Source organism: Gracilinanus agilis, chromosome 5, assembly GCF_016433145.1.
Source record: "Gracilinanus agilis isolate LMUSP501 chromosome 5, AgileGrace, whole genome shotgun sequence".
In the NCBI taxonomy this organism is placed as follows: Eukaryota; Metazoa; Chordata; class Mammalia; order Didelphimorphia; family Didelphidae; genus Gracilinanus; species Gracilinanus agilis.
This window is the reverse complement of record NC_058134.1, coordinates 142,901,746-142,912,053: the sequence shown is the minus strand read 5'-3', so window position 1 is coordinate 142,912,053 and position 10,308 is coordinate 142,901,746.

Sequence of the window (10,308 nt, the reverse complement as noted above, 5' to 3'; positions counted from 1 at the left end):
AATAAATCTTATAAAATATAATATTTAGTTATTGGATATTAATTTAAATCTTATAGTGGGAACAATATTCTCAATGGAACCGAGAACAGGCCTTCATTTGCTCAAAGCAATTAGTTAAGTGGATACTAGAGAATGCTGTGAGGGAGGGTAAAGAAAGCATCAAGTCCAGCACTCCTTGATTGTTGTTGGCCATCCTTCAGAAGTTGGACTGCTAGCACAGTGAGGCTGAAAGTAAATTGGCCCATTACATTTAGCAACGAGAGACAGAGGTGTTGGTTTTTAGGAGTCATGCAATGAAGACCAATGGAGCTTGTAACAAGGGTGTAAGTAAAAGGAGCTTAGCTGATGGGGTGGGGACCAAAAGGCTGAAGTTAGGAACTGACAGGACTCTAGGAAGAAGTACAAGTCTATAACCCAAATATGTCATTGCATCATGCTGAGATCAGAGTAATACTACAGGAAAATAAGAGGATGAGAGAGGAAGAGTGAGAAGGTTTAACCCTTGGTTAAAAAAAAAGTACTGGGTTATCTTATTACTCTTTTAGGAGAAATGTGACTTCTTCCACAGAGGGAGTAGGAACTGGGTGGATTTTCACCACTAAGGAAATGGGGAGGTTTCAGGAGAAGTTCAAACACCAACCTGCTTGGGATAGTGGTTACTGAGGGTAAGGACTGATAGAGTCAATAAGACTCTCTAGGTAGCAGAAATGGGCTTTGGGAGCAATCAGAGGCCTTATTACAAAGTCAGTTAAATCAGTTACCTGTTCCATATTGAGACTATCCTTTGTCCCTTTTTAGGTGGCTAGGATGGGGAGCTACATATATGTGGCTCCATAAAGATTCATTCTCACTGTTTATTTGTAAGAGAAGGAATGAAATTCTTAAAGGAAATAGATTGGACAGATAGGATCTATATAATTCTTCCACTGCTTGCTATACTCTCTGATTAACCTGTTTTGGGAATAATTAAGTCCTATCTTCTGGGTGCAACCTCTCCTGAATGGCTTTAGGCTTTGCTTATGGTTTGGTTCTTCTCTTTCCCCTTCCAGGGCCTCCTCCCCACCTCCAGTAATACAACATTATAGGTGTGGACTAATCAACGTGAAATTTGAGCAGGCAATTAGGACAGCTGTGGTCTGGGAAAATACTTGTTAGGCAAATGAGTGCTATAGAAAGGAGGAGGAGGCACAAAGCTCTATAGGCTGAAGGTGAGTGAGAAGCACTCTTTCCCAGAGGCAGCTTTGGATGTGACTATTGAAAAGTATAGTTGATAAGAATGCAATTGATGGCCAGTCTTTGGGGATGTTAGGAAAACTACACGGAAATCCATCACCAGACTTCCCCAAAAGCCTATGCTTCCAATTAAACCATAGCAGGAAAGGATATCATGAGCTCTTGGGAATTTGTATCTGTGTGCACCCTTTCTGAAAATTATCATGGGAAACACTTGGATTTCTCTGAGCCATCTTCTGAGGTTAATACCTAACAATCAAGAGGTTCTTGGGTGGAGGTGTGAAAGATATTTCTCATCTAGTGTCAGTCAGAAAGCATTTATTAAGTACCTATTATGTGACAGGCACTATGCTAAGTGTTGGAGATACATAGAAAGGCAAAAGACTATTGTGAAGGATATTGAAGAAAGCAGGACTAATTGGTTATACCAGCTCTTTTTACAACAATGTCCTATGTGTGGCCTGTGAAGAAGGCAGGAGGTACTTAGAGGCTTACCATTGTAAGTGTGAAATTTGGTTAAGTCAAGGATCACTAAGCACTCATCTGGAAGGGAACTGGAAGCTGACCCCATGGAACCCCGAGAGAATTCCATTTGGGAGGGGCCAGCAGCAAGAATCTTGGGAATAACTGTATTATAGATGGAAGCCTTATCGTAGGCTGTAAATACTTCCAAACCATGTAACTACTAAACATACTAATAGTAGTAGAGGTAATTAGGAAAATAGACATTAGGGACAGAGATAGTCAGTTAGGGAAAATTCAAAATTCAAGGAAGTAAGAATCAAGGAGAGAATAAGAACATAGGGTTAAGAATAGTTTAAAAGACAGTAGCAATGCTAATCCACTAACCCTTGTCCTTGCTATAAAATAGTATTGTATGTAAGACATAAATAGGCAAAACATAGGTAAAGTAATAGTTAAACATACAAAAAGAGCATTGATTTTATTGTTATTGCATTAAAAATAGAGCAAGTAGCTAAGTAGAAATGTTAAGGATATTGTTTAATAAGCTTAGACATAAAACAAGCTTTTAAAAATATCCTTTAAAAATATTTAAAAAAAGAATAGGAATTGCTATGTTGCAAAACTATGATATTGTATTCATTAGGAAAAGTCCATTGATTGTTGCAAAATTGTTTCACGTGTTAGAAATGTGTATTGGAACCTTGTATTCCCTTTCCTTCCCTTACCAACTTTCCTAGCCTGCTTTAGCAAAGTATAGAAAAGATAGCATTAATATAGGATAAGAGAGATGTAGGACTTTTTATTTTTGGAGAGGGAGGAGGAATTTAGAATAGAAAGGGAATATAGATAGAGTAGATAGGACATACATGGACCTTCCGGTGGATGGTCCACAAGACAAAAATGGAGCATTTGTAACAGTGTGGACTAAAATTTGTAGGGGAGCAGGCAGTGGGAGTTGGAATGGACCCTGAAACAGCCCAGCAAAATGTTACCAGTTTGGAATGTGAAAGGAGGGCCACTGAGGAGGAGGAGTTTTCTCAACTGTCACTTCACTCCTGACCAGACTGGGACCCTGAGGGGTTGGTTTTTTGGTTGGGAGGTTTTGATTTTGGGTGGATCCTGAGTGAATTGGGCAACTCTGTACTTTTATTAGTGATTATTGGGAGATCACAACTACTAACATCAATTCTTACTATCTTCATTTACCAACAGAGAAGACATTGAACAGCAATTCTCCAATTTGGCTGGAGAGCTCAAATTCCTGGGGGAGTGGGCTTGAAGGAAGTGGGGCCCCTTCCCTGATTCTGCTTGAATTCATTTATCCTGTTACTTCCCTCTTATATTAGTTTAGAAATATTTGATAGGAGATTGTAGGGGGAAGAGAGAGTGGGTTACTGTGACCAAGCCACAGAAGAAGTCCAGAGCTGCTCTCCTGGAGAGAAGACTTAACTGATGATGAAGTTTATCCTTTCCCTCCTTCCTTGATTCTCCTATACCTTTTTCCCCATGTGCCCTGAATTTAATTTACCATTTAATAAACCCCTGATAGTTTGATACTTAGAGTCCGGAGCAGTTACACTGATGGGGGGAGGTGACTGATCTGGTGGCTGAGGGGAGGACTATTTCCAAAGACCATCTTGAGGGGTAAAGCTACTTGAACGTAGGAGTGGGGGGAGGCTTGTCTCAACAGGGCTAGCTCTGAGGGTGGGATCCCATCCATTAAGGTACAACTGAACCCCAACACCTTCCTTCAACATCCCCACTATTGCTTTGCCAGTTTGGGAACCTCTTTGAGTGTATTCCCTCATAGGTCTTCCCTGGGGTGGGGGTGAGTGGTAGCTGATCTGGCCCATTGAAAGCCAACAAGGGGGAGTCTAGATACACATCCCCCTACCATCAATACTCACCCTCATACACCATGGACTATAGGGAGCTGAACAAAGTCATCATATCCAACATCATAGTTCTACCTAACCTTGTCATGTCATAGACCAGGGAGTCCAGAGCTTTGGTGAGTGATATGGGGTTATTTGCCTTACTGATGCATTTTTCTCTATTCTTGTGGCTGAGGCTAGTTGAAAGCACCTTGTTTTCTCCTGGGAAGTATCTGATATGCTTTTGCTGTCTTTCTTCAGGGCTACTTGAACTCTTCCTCATATTGACCTCATTCTAGTAGTCAGAGATCTGAAATAGTCTTCCTTTCCTGAGGGCATCATTCTAAGGTACACCACAAAATTGATGATGTAATGTTGATCAGGCTACATAAAGGCCATCGTGGCTAAGACCATTTGGTGGGTGGTGGTCTATATAAAGTATAAGCAGTGAGAACTCTAAATAACTCCAGGGTTCAACTTATTCATTCAAATTTTGAGGAATATAGTGGATGTGGAAAAGCCAGAGGAGTCTTACAATGGTGCAGAATAACTGAATGATACTTGCTTTCCTTGAATCTAGAAGGAAGCTCAGACTTATTGGACTCTCTACTTTGGAGAACTCACATTTCATATCTATGTATACTGATGGCCCCCATTATTGTCTATCTCTTTCAGGTAGACTATTTCAGGTTATAGCCTTGGGAGCTCTAAAATAGGCATTTTCTTCCCTTGGGCCTTTCTGACCCTTTAGGGTCTGTGATTTAGAGATCTCTATTTATAAAGACCAGCTGGAGTGGTGATTTAATTAGACACCAAGGGCTAGCCAGGATAAATGACTTAGGTTTCTTCAGCAGCAAGTTGCCCAGAGTGGCTCCTCACAATACTATTTTTGAAAAGCTGGACCTTAGTTGTTATGAAAGAGAGGATGCAGCGTTACACTATTCTCTTTTGTCCAAGATGCCTTCTATGCATTGGGTGATATAAGATGAGTAAGGCAGAGGATGCTTCTTTTGTGTATGTTTTAAAAAATTTAAGTAGTTTTATCATTTTTATAATTTTGGCTTGACCTAGCCATATTTAATGTGTCCACATTTATTTGTCCATCTTTATTACTGTAAAGAGTGTTTTATAGTTGGATTCATGTTGTTATTAGGTAAATTTTGATAACTACCCTCCCAAATATTTTAAGGCTTCTATATTTATTATGGTTTTTAAAGAATAAATTTTTATTGATATTTTCTGTGTCTTATGTTACCATAGTTATCCCAAGAATTCCTTACCCTCCTAGAGAGCCATCCTTTATGAAAAACAGTGTTTTTTTAAGAGAAGGGAAAAATGGTTAGCATAGCTGATCAAAACATTGAAAAAGTTTGAAAACATGGGTAATGTATAACATCTGTGGAAATATGATGGAAATATGGTTAGAGTTGATGAATAAATAATTTGTATATAGAAGAATAGATTGAATAGGGCAGATAGGACTAAGGTGGTTGTTATAAAAATGTTGGGTGTGTGTTTTAATTTCTCTCCATTTGAGTCCTGTTTGATTTTTATAATTTTGTTGTATTTATTTTTGATTTTTTGATGCATAGTTGTTTTATCCATTTACATCGTTGTACTATGCATATTGTTTTCTTGGCTCTGATTACTTCACTCAACAACAGTTCAGAGAGATATTTTCATGCTTCATTATATTCTTTACACACAAATTTCTTATATTTCTTTTAGCCCAGTAATATTCTAGTATATCCATGTACCCACAATTTGTTTAGTCATTCACCAATTGATGGACATCTACTTTGTTTCCAATTCTTTTGTATTACAAAAAGTGCTACCATAATATTTTTTTATTGATGGCTCTCTTAGGGTGCAAGCCTAGGAATGTAGTCTCTGGCCCAGAGATTAAGGACATTTTAGTCACTTTATTTGCATAATTCCAAATAGCTTTCTATAACAGTTGTATTATTTCACAATTGCAGCAACAATACATTGTGTGCTTATTCTTCCTTAACCCCTCCCCAACATTGATTGTTCCACTTTTGGTCATTTTTGCCAATTTGCATGGTGTGAGGTGAAAGCTCAGTGTTATTTCCATGTGTATTATTCCTAGTATTAGTGATTAGGAACATTTTTCATGTGGTTGTGAATACTTTGCAGTTCTTTTGAGAACTCTTTGTTCATTATCGTTTGACCATTTATCTATTTTGGAATGACTATTAGTTTTAAATATATATGTATGCCTAAATACACATATGATTTATATATCATAGATGCCAACTCTTATCAAAGAGATTTGATATGAAGATTTTTTTCCTATTTAACCACTTCCCTTCTTATTCTAGATGTATTGATGTTGTCTGTGCAGAAGCTTTCCAGTTTTAAGTAATCTGTTATTTATTTTATCTTTTGCAATTTCTTCTATTTCTCATTTAGTTAAGAACACATCTCCTACCAATAGTTGAGGGAGGTATGTTATCTGTTTCTCTTCCAACTTTTTTATGGTATGACCTTCAATATCCATTTAGAATGTATTGTGGAATGTGGTATAAGGTGTTGATCTAAGCCTAATTTCTACCAGATGACTTCCCAGTTTTTCTAGCAGTTTTTATCAACGATGCATCTATAGTGAGATGAAAATAAAATCAAAATCACATTTTCCAGGGTCTCTCAGGTGTTATTGCCCTCCACAAATAGATTTAGCTATACCATAGACTATTTCCAACCCATGCTCTGGAACTCTACCTTCTCTATCTCAGTAGGTCCCACCTTAGGACCTGACTCCTGACCAATGTTGTTCTGTCTCATTTACCAATGGATTCATCTGCTTTTAGAGAGGCATATGAAATTGGACTTTAATAGCCATCAATCTGGTAACAGAGGATACTCTAAGAGATGAAGGTCCTGGAAAGTCTTCCCAGTTCGCTGAGCTGTAGGTTTTATGGCTAGAATGTAAGAGACCCTTGAGAGATAGGGAGAAGATAATCATCTACATGGATACTTCTCTGGTAGCCCTGAGGCTGGCTGAGTGGTCAGGGTGGAGAGAAAGGTCTAGATAATCAAAGGCTCTCCCCTTTGGCATCAGGAGCAATGTCAGAATTTTTGAAATGCTTCATACTGCATATAGTTATTTGTGGAGTATGTCAGAACACATCAGAAACATCATCATAAAAATAGCAGAGGTTGGGGAGCGGGTCTATTGATAAGCTGGATTTGGAGGGTGCTAATGCTCCGCTGTTCTGGGGACATGGCCATATGATTTCTTTAGCTAAGGATGAGTCAATTGTTCTTATTAAACTGGCCTCCTTGCACCAGCCAGAATGTTCATGTAACCTATAAGCCCTCAAGCTATCCCAACTGGCAAAATGGTCTGCTTATCCCATCTCAGGGCAAGAAGTTTTTGCTCCAGTGAATCAACAGCTTCATCATGCTTCTGACTGCCAAGGTCAGGTGCCAAACCCTTTACAGCCTTTCCATATTCTTTCTGCTTCACAGAATCTCCTGAGCCTCAAGATCCTTGCCCTCATTAGAGGGTTTTATATACCCTAGAGAAATAGCTCAACTTCCTCTTAATTGGAAGGCTTCCTTTTTTTCTGGAATGGTTCAGACAACTCCTTCCCAGAAAGGGATTGGGTGTCTAAGAAGAGGTTTTTGTTGCCTTTGAATAGCACTGGAGAAGTGATACTGTCACTTTATTATTATGGTAAATGTATATTAACTTGGAAGAAAGAGGATTATCCCTAACTGACTTGGTGGTAATTCTGAGTCACTGGATGAAAGGGAAGGAAAGTCCCTATTTAGTCATGTTGAAAGAGGGAGGGGGCACTCTTCATAAGCCTCTATTTGACATCATCCCCTTCATGTGGCTCCCAGGGAAAAGAAGTAGAGATTGGTGGGTAAGTCAGGGAATATTAGGTGGATGACTATATGGAGAAAGACTTGGTATCAACTTAGATCTCAAGACAGTTAATATGCAAGATGCTCTTAGACACTTTAACATGTGATGAAGAATGACTATTTATCATCATCCATGTGATGGTGTTGATATTCCTAATACTGCTTTTGTTCACTGTCACCATTTTACTCACTGTGTCAGCAAAAATCATTCTAGAACTTCTTTTATAGTCAACAGATATGGTGCAGGTAATTCCTGACCTTGTCCCCCATGAACATTGGGCTAATTTTTCCTAGAAAGGTGACAGAGTGCCCCTGGAGCTTGATTGGTCCAAGGGATTAAAACTTGAGTTGTACCTCCCTGACACAACTTTCTGATAGCCTCTAGCTATCAGAACACATTTCTGATAGCCTCTGGCCATATGCAAGTGATTTTCTGATCACCAAAGGGCATTATAAAACTATGCTATATATAGTTGGGGTCCTTCAGAGTTGGCATATGTCCCAAGAACCCAGAAGTCACCATACTTTGCCCTACTGATATGTAGCTAACATTAAATGCTGAATGAATTATGATTACCAATTTTATCCCAACATTGAACTTCAACTGACAGAATACTGGCCTGAGTCAGGCCTGCTCCTAACATTAGGATTATCCTCCTTCCAGGTGCTATCCTTGAAGGAGCAGGGAAAATTGAGATTTCACCCACCAAGATAATATGAAAGTTGATCTTTAAAAAAATAAAGCAATATTATGTGCCTAACTAGAGTAAATCTTTTTTCAGTCTACTCTTCTTTAACATGAACAATTCTATACTTTTTCACGTCAACATTTTTTCACCTTCATTATTGGTTCCAAGTATGTTATATTCTTGTTGGATTGAATGTTAACTTCATCCTCTCTCTTGAGATGAATTGATCTTTTTTGTTTTGCTTATTTCTTCTCTTAGAATTCTCTGGTTTTCAAAAAGATTAAAAAAAAGAAGACTTTTCATATATGAAGTGAGTTTCTGAGGAGGGGACCTTATAGAGATAGATAGGAATCTCGAAGTTTGGGATATACTGAAAAAAGACTAGCAATTTTCCAAGTATGTTGATCAGAGAATTCTTACTTAAAGTCATGAAGAGCTGCTATGGGGGGCAGCTGGGTAGCTCAGTGGATTGAGAGCCAGACCTAGAGAGGGGACGTCCTAGGTTCAAATCTGACCTCAGACACTTCCCAGCTGTGTGACCCTGGGCAAGTCACTTAACCCCCATTGGCTAGCCCTTACCACTCTTATGCTTTGGAGCCAATACACAGTATTGACTCCAAGATAGAAGGTAGAGTTAAAAAAAAATGAGTTGCTATGAACAGAGTTCCAGTCCATTTATCAGTCTTCTGTTGGGACACAAGATCTCAGACCAGGAAAATTAGGAGGCAGTGTGGTGGAGGGCTAAATCCATTTCCTCTGCAGTCAGAGGACTTAGGTTCAAATCCCACTTCTGATACTTATACTTTAGTGCATGTGAGTAAATTATTTAACCAGCCTGGACCGCAGTTTCCAGATCTGAAAAATAAAGGAGTTGAATTAGTAGGTCCCTTCTAGTTTTCAGTCTATGATTCAGATCCTGGCACATGAATAGCAGGCAATTGTCTGAGGAAACTGTTGGTACTATGTTAGCTGGGTGGGTTTTATATCTCTTACCAGCAGCCATAATTTCTCTACCCAGATGATACGGGACATTGTTGTGCTGAGTGTTGTATGGCAGCATCCTGGAAACTTTCAAGCATTTGAGTACATCCTTAATGATTCCTGTTTGAAGAGCAGAACCAGCTCTCTCTGCACAGCTGGATGGGCGGATAGAGTATGATTCGGATTTCATTGGTGTGTTGTGTACTTGGAGTGGGAACTCCCTCCAACAATGCAGACTGATGACTTATTTCTGATTTATAGTCTTACTTAAGAATATGCCAGTGGCAGGAATTGAACTAGTCTTTAAGAAACTGAGGTTATTTGTTTAACCACTATGTAATGCTACCTCTCCTACCCTTTGTCTCCCAAAGGTCTGTCCTATTGGCCCACTGCAGTAGACTCAAATTCCTGATCATTAGAATTACTCATTTGTTTCAGGCATTGTGTGGTGAAATATTAAATTATAATTGTCTAGGAAAGGTAATACATTAAGCAATTTTTCAACTATTAACACAAATTAGTAAACTAGATTAGCTAACTAGTCACTTAATATGGCTCCAAATGAGGGGCCAGAATAGAAGGAGGATAAACTTTGGTTCTAGGAGGAAGGAAATAGGAAATATAGGAAAATAGGAATAAGGAATAAGAAGAATAAATAAGTAAAGAATAGGAAAAGGTAAGGTTAAAGATGGCATTAGATAGCCAAGTAGGTATAATGTAGTGTTTTATTTTGTTTTTAAATAGCCTTATCTTTTGTCTTAGAATCAATACTGGGTATTAGTTTTAAGACAGAAGAGTGGTAAGTTCTAGCAAGAGGAGTTAAGTGATTTGGTCAGGGTCACATAACGTAAGAAGTGCCCGCGTCCAGATTTGAACCCAGGATCTCCTGTCTCTAGGTCCAGCTCTCAATCCATTGAGCCCCTGAGCTGCCCCCAAGATGTAATATTGAGGAAAATATTATTTTGTTGAGAGTTCACGAAGATGAACCTCACTCATTTTGCACAATTGCCATTCATAATTAAAAGCATGTATTCAGATTTCCCTATTATGACCAAAGGTAGAACAATGTGCCCTCCTTTCTTTGGCATGTAAGTTAGCTGCCCTAGTTGATGAATTCCTGGTTACTGGGTCCCTGAGAAAGTCCTTTTTTTTGTTCTGGTTTTATTTGGCAA